The sequence below is a fragment of the Mus caroli genome, chromosome 15, assembly GCF_900094665.2.
Source record: "Mus caroli chromosome 15, CAROLI_EIJ_v1.1, whole genome shotgun sequence".
NCBI classification, from domain to species: domain Eukaryota; kingdom Metazoa; phylum Chordata; class Mammalia; order Rodentia; family Muridae; genus Mus; species Mus caroli.
Window position 1 is genome coordinate 72,709,663 of NC_034584.1, and position 11,439 is coordinate 72,721,101.

At 57.3% G+C, this 11,439-nt stretch overlaps 1 protein-coding gene across 2 annotated transcripts in view; it reads right to left on the reverse strand.

Moving 5' to 3' along the window:
• Nucleotides 1–9,135, reverse strand: part of Elfn2 (extracellular leucine rich repeat and fibronectin type III domain containing 2) — a 49,527-nt gene extending 40,392 nt beyond the window's left edge. Inside the window, exon 1 of one of the 2 annotated variants that reach the window (XM_021183756.2) lies at nt 8,727–9,135. The gene's annotated coding sequence lies outside the window, so the exon portion shown is untranslated. Of the gene's footprint in view, nt 1–8,312; nt 8,440–8,726 lie in introns of those variants that run through there. The other variant, XM_021183755.1, reaches the window with a different exon arrangement.
• Between the last annotated feature and the right edge of the window lie 2,304 nt (nt 9,136–11,439).

Consider the following 11,439-nt stretch of genomic DNA (forward strand, 5'->3'; position numbering starts at 1 on the left):
CCCCCAAACACCCAGGCCCACCCATGGAAGAGTATTGCCCCCCCAAACACCCAGGCCCACTCATGGAAGAGCACTTCCCCCTCCCAAACACCCACTACAGCCCATAGTGACAACATGGAGTCCCCTGAAGCCCCCTCTTTGCTACTCCTCCACCACACTTTCTCCCCCACAGAAGCCCCTTCTGAGACCTGCACACCTCAGTGTGCCTCAGCCCTCCACGTGGAGACCACCACACCTTAGAGACAGCATCTTTCTCTGCTTAGCAACCACCAACACAGCCCAGTGAGCCAGCCTCCTCCCTGTCTCCTCCTCTCTCCATGGAGACCACAATGCCACAGCAACTGCCGTCACTCAGCGCCCGCCCCACTTGCCTGGACAACAGCTCCCTCCACGTGGCCACCACCAACACAGCCTTGCTGACATTGACAGCCCTCTCCTCTCCGGGGCAGCCACCAAGCACAGTTAGGCTGGACTGGTGCCGCCTGCCTGCCTGCCTGCCTGCTTGCCTGCCTGCCTGCGGCCTCCTGGAGTGTCACACTGTTCTCCCTGCCACCTCTAGAATTCAATGACAGGATCAGACCCCACACACATGCATAGCCAGCATCTCGCCTCTCACCTAGACCCTTCCTCAGCCAGCACTCTAGTGAAAAGCTCCCACTGGAGAGAAAAGAGGCTTTCCCAGAGGTTGACCCAGACTCCCAGCAGATACAGGATTCCTCTGCACAGGCCAGCAAGAGTCGGCCTCTAAGCTACCAAGGGGTTGGAAGTGGGGGGTTTCTGCTCACCCTCTGTGAAGACTGTCCCAGCCCCCAATAGCCTGCCACTTTGATAACAGCCTCTGAGGCCTTGGGGAGAGGGAGCCAGGAAGAGGCAAGGTTAGGGTGCCCATGGCTGGGGGCAGGGTCTGGAATCGGCAGGAAGGGACCCACGGCAGGCTGAAGCTGGGTTAGATCACAGGTTTGCAAGGCCAGGTCATGTGAGCTGTGCTCACACACAGCCACACACTCACAGTCATAAGGACCCTGTCCTTACCAGATGTCTGCCGGCAAAGGGGGCCCCTGAAGCCAGTGAGGCTCTGTCCCTGACCCGGGTCTCAAAGAAGGAGGTCCCCTAGGCAGCCCCGGAAGCAGCGGTGGCAATAAGGTCTTGGGTCCTGGCCCAGCACAGCAGTCCTCCTCAGTCCTCCGCTCTGCCAGGAGGCAAGGGGGAGAGAGGGAGGGAGGAAAGGAAGAGAGGGAGGGGGCAGCAGGAGGAGGGAGGAGGGAAAATGCTGAAGTCTTGAAGGGTACACTCACTTCTTTCTTAGGTTTCCCATGGCAACAGCATATACCACAAATGATATCAGTGTGAGAGAGAAGAGGCTGAGGGAAGGGAGGGGTGGAGGGAAAGGGAGAGAGATGGAGGCAGATCTAGAGACAGAGCTGGAGGGCCGTGGCAGCTGGGAGATGGCGGGGGTTTGGGGGGAGGTCTGGGGGGAGAGACAGAGATAAAGAGATATGGAGAGAGAGACAGAAAGATGAGGGGAGAGATGGAGAGAGACTGAAGAGGATGAAGACAGGAGAAAGAGAGATGGAGGAAGATGGGAAGAGATGAAGATGGGAAGAGATGGACTGAGATGAAGAGAAGTCAGAGAGATGAAAGGAGAGATAGATGGAGAGAGAGATAGCTGGAGAGATGAAGGCAGAGACGTGTGGGAGGAGATGGAGAGAGACTGAGATAGAGAGGTGGGGAGAGAGATGAAGAGGCACAGAGATACTGTGAGAGACAGAGAGGAAGACGGGAAAGAAGGAGTAGGGATAAGTGGGGTGAAGGATGGAGCAATATGGCAAACTGGTGAGAGACAGAAGAGAGCCTGCCAGTGGGGGAGGAGCCCGGGAGGGTTAGGGCCTCGGGACAGATAGGCAGACTGGGAACTCTCCAAGGTATAGCATGGAGTTTAGGGGCAGAGCAGGAGGCCAGGGGCCACCAGACATCTTTGAAGTCAGAGGGCAGAAGTGATCAATGGATGATCAACGTTATTCAATAGATGGGTAGGTCTTCTGGGAACAGAGGGACTCCAGCTCGGCCACAGGGTCCCTGACTCTCCCAAGTCCCCTCACTCACAGGCACTGCCACACATTTACACACCCACAGTAATGCTCAGGACCCACACATATAGTGTTCACTTCACCTGAGTGCCCACCTGTGCCACCCTTCTGCCGGTCCTCCAAATCACCAGCAACATCCAGTCCCTCTCATCAACTGGAGCCACACCCTGTCCACAGCCAGGAAGGATGAGCCCTGACCCTGCGAGCCCCCTCTCATTCAGAATTCCACATGACAGACACACACCCCTTGCTCAGTCCTGCCATGCCCTGTCAGTCTCCCACCATGGGCTTACATACACCCGTCTGCTCTCTACCTGCACAGGCACAATGGGGACAGGGATGGCGGGGCCCAAGCTCTGCCTCCGAATGTATACACACGTGTTGTGCACACTCACAGGGCCCCCCTTGCCTGTCTGCTCCCACATCCTCCATCAGCCCAGATGGCACTCCCAGACCTCCCACGCAGGCAGGGGCTCACACCTCACCCCCTCACCAGTGCCATTCACAAACATATGTAGACCTACCCAGCACTGGCAGCCTTCGCACTCAGAACATAAACACTGAAGCCCTGCCTGCCTGGGTTCCCTCACCCCCACCCAGAGGCAGAAAGGGTGAACAAGGGTGGAAACTGAGAGAATGACTCCCAACCCTAGCAGAGGCCCACTGAGACCCTTGGCCAGCGAGGGCTGCAACCCTCCCATGCGGCACACTCTAGACACACACCCACACGGTGCACCCAGACAGAACCAACACGCCCACAGAGCCTGGACAGGGGGAGAGCCCCTACATAGGCATACGTCCCAACACACAGCCCCACAGCTGTGTCAGCACGCCTGGGGACTCTGCAGAGACACACATCAGCACACCCACAGATACACACTAGCCCCCTGCTGCGGGCTGCTCACACATTCAGACTTGCCAAAGGCACCCAGACAAACACGCCCCCGTGCACAGGACACCCTACAGAGTTTCACACGCCAACACATACATGTCCCCAAGCCTGCCCACACAGGGAACCCCTCCCAGGCATGGGAACCAATGCACACCTGCCACGCTACCCCAGGACACTGGACCATGCCTGCACCCTCTGCAGTATACCCCAGGGGGTGCACGCTAGATCTCCGTCTGAGCAGGACACGCTCCTGCCCCACCAACGCGCCGGCCTCGCTGCGTTCCTACCCCCACCCTTATCCTCACCCCCACCCCCACCCCCCCCCGGACCCGCCTCCGCCGGCGGCTCTTCATCCTGCGCACCGAGCCGAGCCCAAAGCCCGTGAAATTGGCTGCGAGAGCGTCAGCGGCTGCGGCTGCAAATTCTAAGCACAGGGAAGTAAGGCGGAAAGCGGCGGCCGAGCCGAGGGCGGGCGACGCCGGGCGGGGACCGGCAGCCGCAGGAGGCGGCGGGGGCCCCGCGGGACCAGCTCCGGCCGACCGGATACACACCTCCTCTGGGACGCCTTCCTGGCTCTGAACCCCTTTGCGCAGTCTCAGGCCCAGCTTGGTGTAGGAGCTGATGCTCTGTCCAAGGTGCTGGGGCAGTCCCTCTCCAGCTCTGCCTCCAAGGCCTGGCTTTACCGGCTGTGCCACCTCAAATCCGGGACGGCAGACTGCATCCTCTTGATCATCTGCGCAAGAGTGATGCTACCAAAGGGCGTCTAGGGACTATGTGAGGGGCTCACAGAATCCGTGCAGAACAGCAGCCAGGGCAAGCTAAAGATTGTCAGTCCGTATCCACCTGTGTCACCCGAGGCAGGGCTCTGCCCTGAGTTCAGGCCCCTCGGGAGAACCAGGACGGCCTTGCTGCCTACCCATAGCCTGGAAAGAGTCCTAGAAACCCGAAGGGACATGTAACAGTCCCCCCCAGACCTCCACAACACTGTCATCCCACTGCAAACATGAATGAGTTGATTGTTAAGGAAAGCATCAGAGTGGGGTTCCTGGACCCTCTCAGGGTCCTGTGGAACCAAAGTCATGTCAAGCAGGGACTAAGAGCCTACATTTTAGCAAACACTAGAGATCAGCATACTCGGCACATGCTTTCTCAACCCGGCCTGTATGGTCGACCCCCCAAACCACAAGTCTAGACTTGTCTTCCCAAAAATTCACTCCGTGCTTCCCTACCTCCATGGCCCTGGCCCACACATGCTTTCTCCACCTGGTCGGGCTCCCACTCCCACCCCCAGAGGCTGGCAGTCACAATCCTCTAGCCAAAATTAAACAAGGAAAAAAAGAAAACACTCTCTCATGCTTCTCTGGCACAGAGCAGGTGCCGGCTCAAGGGAGCTCTAGATTGCCCAGAACAGAAGGCAGCCCAGCCTCCACCAGCCAGCCTGGGGCTCCGCAGCACCTGCCTCCAGCCTCCAGCACCAGCCCTTCCTAGTCAGAGCACTCACTAATGAAGACCAGCTGTCACAAAAGCCCTACTGTGTGCCAGAGGTTTAGGACTCCTCTCCAGAGGCACTTGTCTGAGCCCCGGGCCTGTTGTTCTCCCTGGGTGAACAGCATACATCTGTGAGCACCATCTGAATGGGAGAAGCATCAACCAGCGTCCGGTAGATGGAAGATGTGTTTGATGAGCAGTTGCTGAGGACCATGGAGTTTGGCAGGCAGTTGGGAGAGACAAACCAGAAACAGCTCAGCGAGCAAGCAGATCTGTGAAACACACCCCTCTGCCTGCCCAGGTCATGAGAAGGGCAGGGAATAGAGGCAAGCGGGTCCTAGTATCTCTCTGTCCAAGACCCCAGAAGGACTGTAGTGGGGGAAAGATGTTACTCGGGAGAGAAACTGAGTCAAGTCTGAGGCTTGGGGCTGTCTCAGAGCAGACAGATCACCAACTCTTGGGAGTCACTTCCCATAGTTCTCTAAAGAGAGGGGGGTGACAGGAAGGATGGGCCTTGTCCTCTGTGTGCTCAAGACATAACCAAAACCCAGGGTGGGTAGACTGTAACTCCTGGACCCTCTTCACTTAATGAACTGGCTCCCACACAATTCAGAAGATGAGACGTTCAGGCTGAAAAGAGCAGAAAGTATGGGCTAACATACACACACACACACACACACACATACAGACACACACACAGACATACACACAGCCAAATACCCACAAACACAATGTCAGAGGCACCATGGAAGGCCAGAATCAGAGAACTTTCTTCAGGAAGAGAAAGTGGGATGGGGGAGCAAGACCTGGGGGCTCCCCCAGTGTCTCCTCCTGCAGGTCTATCCTTGCATCATCACACAAGTCACCCCCACCTACTGCTCCCCATATGGCCAGGTCCCTGTCCTCATTTACAAATGAGTGGCACACACCTTGAGAGGACCCTAGTGACAGACAGGGCACCCAAAGATGAAAGGACCCAGGCCCAGATGGCAAGAAGTTTAGAAAAGAATGGAGCTTGTCTTAAAGTCTGCCTTTGAAGTTCCAGTCCTAATTGCCCATCTGTGCAGCCCTGGGCTGGTCTACAACCTCTCTGTGCCTTGTCTGTGGGATGAAGTATTCCTATTGCTCTCACTATGCAAGGATTCTCTGGGACTATGCAAGAGCCAAAGACAAGTTATAGATTGTACCCCAAACCAGGCCTTAAGGCAGGGGCTGAAGGGACCCCTCCCTAATGTTCTCAGTGTTGCAACTGTATTGGCCACTGTTCTCCAAAGCCAACCCCTTCCTGTGGCTTGCCCAGGTGTCCCTGCAGTCCTCAAGACCTCCCAAGGGCTTCCCCAGGAGCTGTGTGCAGGGCTGGGCTGAAGGAAAGGGCACTCTACTATCCTGAGCCCACAGACAGTATCCCCAGCCGCAGTGTCAGAACCTCTGCCCTGGGTAGTCACTGAGCCAGGAGGAGGTTAATTTGATCAGGGATTGCCTGGGACAGATGGAGGCAGATGCGAGAGTTAGCCTTCTATATACTGTTCTCACACAAGCAGTCTGACAGAAGGTACGGAGTCTCAAACTCTTCCTACCTATAGAGCCTATGTCACACACAACTGGGAGCAGCAGAGGTGGCCCTAACACTCCTGACAGCCATGGGATGAGAAGAGGGCCGTCCTGAGGAGAGAGCATGAGGATTCAGAGCCCCTGGAGAAGGCTTGACAGATGAGTGTGCCCATCTCCATACACATCTGTGGGAGCGACAGCCAGTAACCTTTGAACCCACCCTTTGTGTCACATACGGTCCCTTTCCCTGGTGACCTGATGTTTTCCCTGCAGCCACACTGTGGAGGGGGAAAAATGCATTGACCTCAGTTTCCCTGAGGGATGTGACAGCAGCCAGCCCATCCACCTACAGGACTACTTCAAGGACCCCAGAAAAGAAGGGAAGCAACATCTTTGCAGAGTTCGACTCAAACCAAAACAGCAGGGGGTGCTGGAGGGGAGGGGTGTTCTAAGGTACAGAAAGACAGAGCTGGCACAGACAGACTGAGCTCCACCCCAGGTGCCAGACACCAAAAGGCCTGCTGTGGTTCCTGGGACCCCCATTCTTCACTTCTAGCCTCCTCCACAAGTGACAGATGAAGGTCCAGGCAGGAAAGTAGCAAAACTCAAAAATGCAAAACTCAGAAAACAGCAAATTGAGATTAGAATCTGAGGCACCATGCTCCCTCGAAGTGTGCCCAGGCATCCACATAAATGTATGCAAACAAGGTATGTGCCCAAGGTCTGTGAGCTGCTAGCACAGACTAGAGAGACTCAGAGGCTAGGGGATATCATGAGTGAGAGGATGAGGTACATCCTTGGGGAGCAACCTCCTTAAAAAAATGAACGACCACACCTCCTCCGACCACCAGGAAATTTGGGTCCCTTGCAAGAGACCTCTTGCTCTTGCTCCATCCCCTGCTCCTCTTCTTTCTCCTCCCAAGGGGCATAAACACACTCAACCCCACACATGTACAGTGATATCATATGCCCCGGCCCATAAGGGTGGCCCTCACATTGCTGTCCCTGTGACGTCACCAATAGCCTGAAGCTGATGTCACACCCCAAGGTTCTCACTGACATCACACACACACACTTCTCTCTCCCGGTGTCCTACTCTTCTTCTCCCGGCCCAGAGGTCCCCCTGTCCACCATGCATGACAAGGGGGTCCACAGATAGCTAAGACAGCAGCAGTGTGTGTTCATCCACATACCAGACAACATTGACACGCATGTGCAAGCCCACTGTTGATCTAGACATAACATGTCCCACAGGTGTCCACAGGGTACAGAAACAGTTAGAGCCAAGCACACACACAGAGAGACACAGGCAAACATGCCTAGCCCTAGTGATGCAGCTCCGGGTGTTGAGATGCCCCTCCTCCATCAGCGAAGCCAACAGCCAGAGCTGCAGCTTCTACTACATTCCTCCAGGTACCGACGAGCAGCTGCCCCTTCCCCCAGCTTCTCCTCCCACAGCCTGGCCTGCTGACAGTGACATCCGCAGCCGGACACAGGAGCACGCGCGCACACACATGCACGCGCACCCAGCACACACACGCGCGCACACACACACACACACCCCAGTTCAACACCTGTATCTCTCAACAAGGAGCCAGCTGCAGGGTAAGAAGAGTCCAGAGCCCTGGGAAGTACCCTTAAGTACCACATGTATTCAGATCTGGCTGAGATTCTGAGCAGTGTCCCTGGCTCATTCTCCTTGGTCATGCCTGACACACCGAGGCCTGGCAGCCTCTATCCTCCTCCACACAATCTCCCCAAGTACGCAGATTCAGAGAGAGAGAGAGAGAGAGAGAGAGAGAGAGAGAGACGCACACAGACACATACAGACACACAGACACATACAAGCTCTCTCCCCTCCAAATATTCCAAGGAAGCCCTGCTGAGCCACAGATTGTGTGTGTGTGTGTGTGGCAATGGGGGTCTATCCTGAGTCAATACACATCCTTCCCACATGCATATACCACCCCACCAGCCAACACACCCACCCTCTACCCCCTCCTAGCCAGTAGCAGTACACACACACACACACACACACACACACACACACACACACCACTAGGCAGTGGTGGGGCTCAGTCAGAGCTGCAGTCTGTCCGTTTATGCTGGTGCTTCTGTCCCACACCAGCCCTGCCGAGGGGGAAAAAATCCAAGCCCTTGCAAGGGTCTCAGCGTACCCTAACTCTGGTCCCCCTACTACATTCACAGTGCCCCTGAGAGATAGGGGGACAAGCCACACGCCGGTCCCTTCCCCTTGGGCTAGAGATCTAGCCACCCTGTGAAGTCTCCCTTACCAGTGAGATGAATTCCTTGACCCGCCACGACTCAGTGAAAAGCGGGCCGGAGCTCTGGTTCGCCAAAATGGGGGCCAGAGAGGTGCGGCGTGGCACTGGCTAGCAAAACCGTCCTCAAGCTTCTGCATCACCACCGCGAAAATGTTCACCTCGACGCTCGTCCTCCCTGCCCTCCCACCACGCCTCCGCCCAACCTCTCCCCCACCACCTTGCGCAGGGTGGTCCCTTGAGGGTCTTATGGGGGATCCCCAGACCAAGAAGAACCCGGAGTGGCTCTCCCTGCCTCATCCTCCCCTCCCGGGTCCCTTTCCAAGCCCCACCCCCGCTGGCGGCCAGGGAGCCCTCAGCTCAGCCTGGATTCCCGGGGTCTCCGCCAGCCGCCTGCAGCGCTCGGATCCGGAGGAATCCACTCACCTCCAGTCCTGACTGGGATCCGAGCGGGATGCCACCACCTCCCGGCAGCGGGTGCTGCGGGGCCTGCGCCGGAGAGCGAGCGTGAGCGCGGGTGCGAGTGTGCGCGGCGGCCGGCCGTGGCTCTGTGCGTGTCGTGTGTCTGTGGCGTGGCCCGGGCGTGTGTGTCTGTGAGCGTGCGTGTGCGCGCAGACACTGCCACCCCCGCCTCCCGCCGCGTAGGGCTGCTGCCCGCAGAGGGCCCGGGTGCTGGGCGGAGGACCTCAGGGGCTGGCGATCACTGCGTCTGTCGGTCCGTCCGGCTCTGTAGCCAGATCCCTTCACAGGCCTCTCTCCGTTGCAGACCCTCCCGCCCCTCCGCCGTCTGCTTCCACGGCCACAAGCGCGCTCCCAGACACACGCCACGGGGCGGGGGCCGCGCTGGGCTCTGGCGCTACTGCAGCTGCAGCGCCCTGTGAGGTGGCTGCACCGCGGACCGCCAAGCCCGGGCACCCGCCGAGCGCGCCCCCCGGCCCCGCCCCACCTCGGCCACCTCTCTCCGGGCTGTGTCTCAGTTCACCCCACCACCACCTCCTCCAGCTCATTCAACAGCTGGAGGCAAAGTTGCCCCGAGTGCAGCGCCCTGCTCCAGGACAATCCCATCCCCAACCCCGCTCCCCCCCGCCATGCCCGTGCACCCCTTTCTGCCTGCGCCCTGACCCGGTGTTCCGCGTGTAACCACTGGAGAGCACTGCGGTGGGGCTGCTGCGTTCCCATTTTGCAGGCGGGACAGCTGAGGCGGGTGAGCAGAGTGCTTGCCCAAAGTTTATACAGCGAGTCCGCGGAGTCTCTCAATTCTCCCTGCCTCCAAACCAAGGCATTTGGCTACCCCTCGCTGCCTTACCCCATCCCCGGGAGGATATTGGGCTCTGTGGCCACAAAGAGAAACTTCCTAAGGCCTTCCTGACCACAGCTTAAGCTCCGCTTCAAACACAGACACCACCACCACCACCTGCAAGGGAGTGTCCCTGCAAGGCAGCGGTAGTTGAGGCTCTGCACCCGAAGCTGGGCACACAAGCAGCTGGTGGGAGTCTGGGCTGATGTCAGGAGTCTCCTCCAGCCGCTGTGACCCGCCAACCCAGACAGTTGGGCTCTGCCGCCGCCAGGCTTTGTGCTTCGCAATCACTTTTCCAGGCCGCATTCATTCACCAGTGCCTGTCCTCAGGTGGTGCACAGCAACTCAGCCCGGCTGCTGGAACTCCTAACAAGGACGTCTCCTGCAGGCCTGGGCTGAATCTGGACAGATGAATGGGAGCTGATGGGTAGGAGTTGCTCAGCTGAAGGAAGTGGAGAAGGAGTATCCCAGGCTGCGGGAACGACATGTGCAAAGTCACAGAGGCGGAAAGCATCCTGGTGTACTTAGTACAGAGGGACCCGTGGAGTTGGGTAGCACTAGAGCAGAAAGAACTGCTGTGCAGAAACGCCTCGCTCTTGTCATCCGAGGACAGGAAAGTAGCCCAGGATAGGACCAGAAGGATAGACAAGCGCTGAGACCCAGGCCACCTGTTATGTCACAATTTAGAGAGACTGTGGGGTGTCTCACCTCTAAGCCTCCCGACCTGTACCTTTTTGAGTGGCAGGCGCATTTCTTCCTACCCATCCTTCAGATCTTCTTTGCAGACCCAATGAAACCTTATGCTGCCTCTGTCTACTAACCTAATCCCCTTCCCCGAAGAGGGACCGTAAGAGCTCAGGGTTCCCTAACCGAGGCTGGGCACCGAGGTGGGTCCAGCTCCAGTAGCACACACCCCACCCCCCGCCCCTACCATCCCCCACCCTACCATCTCCCATCCCACCTCCCCCAGGCCCGCTTCTGTTGAAGAGACGGCTGCCCCTGCGCCCTCTGGCGGATCAAATGCGCGACTGCAGAAAACTCCCTGTGGCTCGCGTGTGCTGAGGTGGGCGCTGGCAGAGGCCTACTAAATCCAGCCCTGGTCCAAGACATTGAGCACTGTGACTCTGGGGAGCACCAGGTATGGAATTGCAAAGTAACATCTCTGGTTCATCTGTATGAGTGTCCCGGTCATCAGCCAGCGAGAGAGAGTCACACCCTGCCCCGCCCCCACCCACAGCCTCAGTTTCTGCCTGTAGGAAATGGTTAAGGTCACGCTTCCTTACTGGTGCCCTCTCTTTTCTCCTGGGACCTGCAGAGCTGGCTAGACTCACTCAGCGGTAGTTTTGAGCTTCCATGGTTCCCACATTCCAGCTTTGAAGGCTGGCCCTTGCAGGGCAGAGATAAGCTTTTGCCAGTTTCCCTCTCGGAGCTCCGTTGTTGCGCGCCACACAGATGATGACATTGGCCGGGGCTGAGATGGTGTCATTGTTGATTACACCATCTGGTTCCTTGATTGGGCCTTCTCTACACAAGCACTGTCCAATGTAACTTTCTACCACGGCGGAAATGATTTAAGGAGTTACTAACCTCTTGTGGCTATTGTGTGGTTAAAACCGTGGCTTCTACAACTGCAGGATGCACTTATCTTATTTTTCTTGATTGATTTAGACTTAAGTGGCCACGTATGGTTTGTGGCTACTGTGTTAGCAAAAATTTGGGTACATAGCAGCCTCCTGGTCAAAAAGACCCAGAAAAAGAGCTTGGTATGAGTGAACACCGGGACTTGACAGATTCAATGCAATTTCCATAACAATTCCAACACATTTCTTAACAGACCTTGTC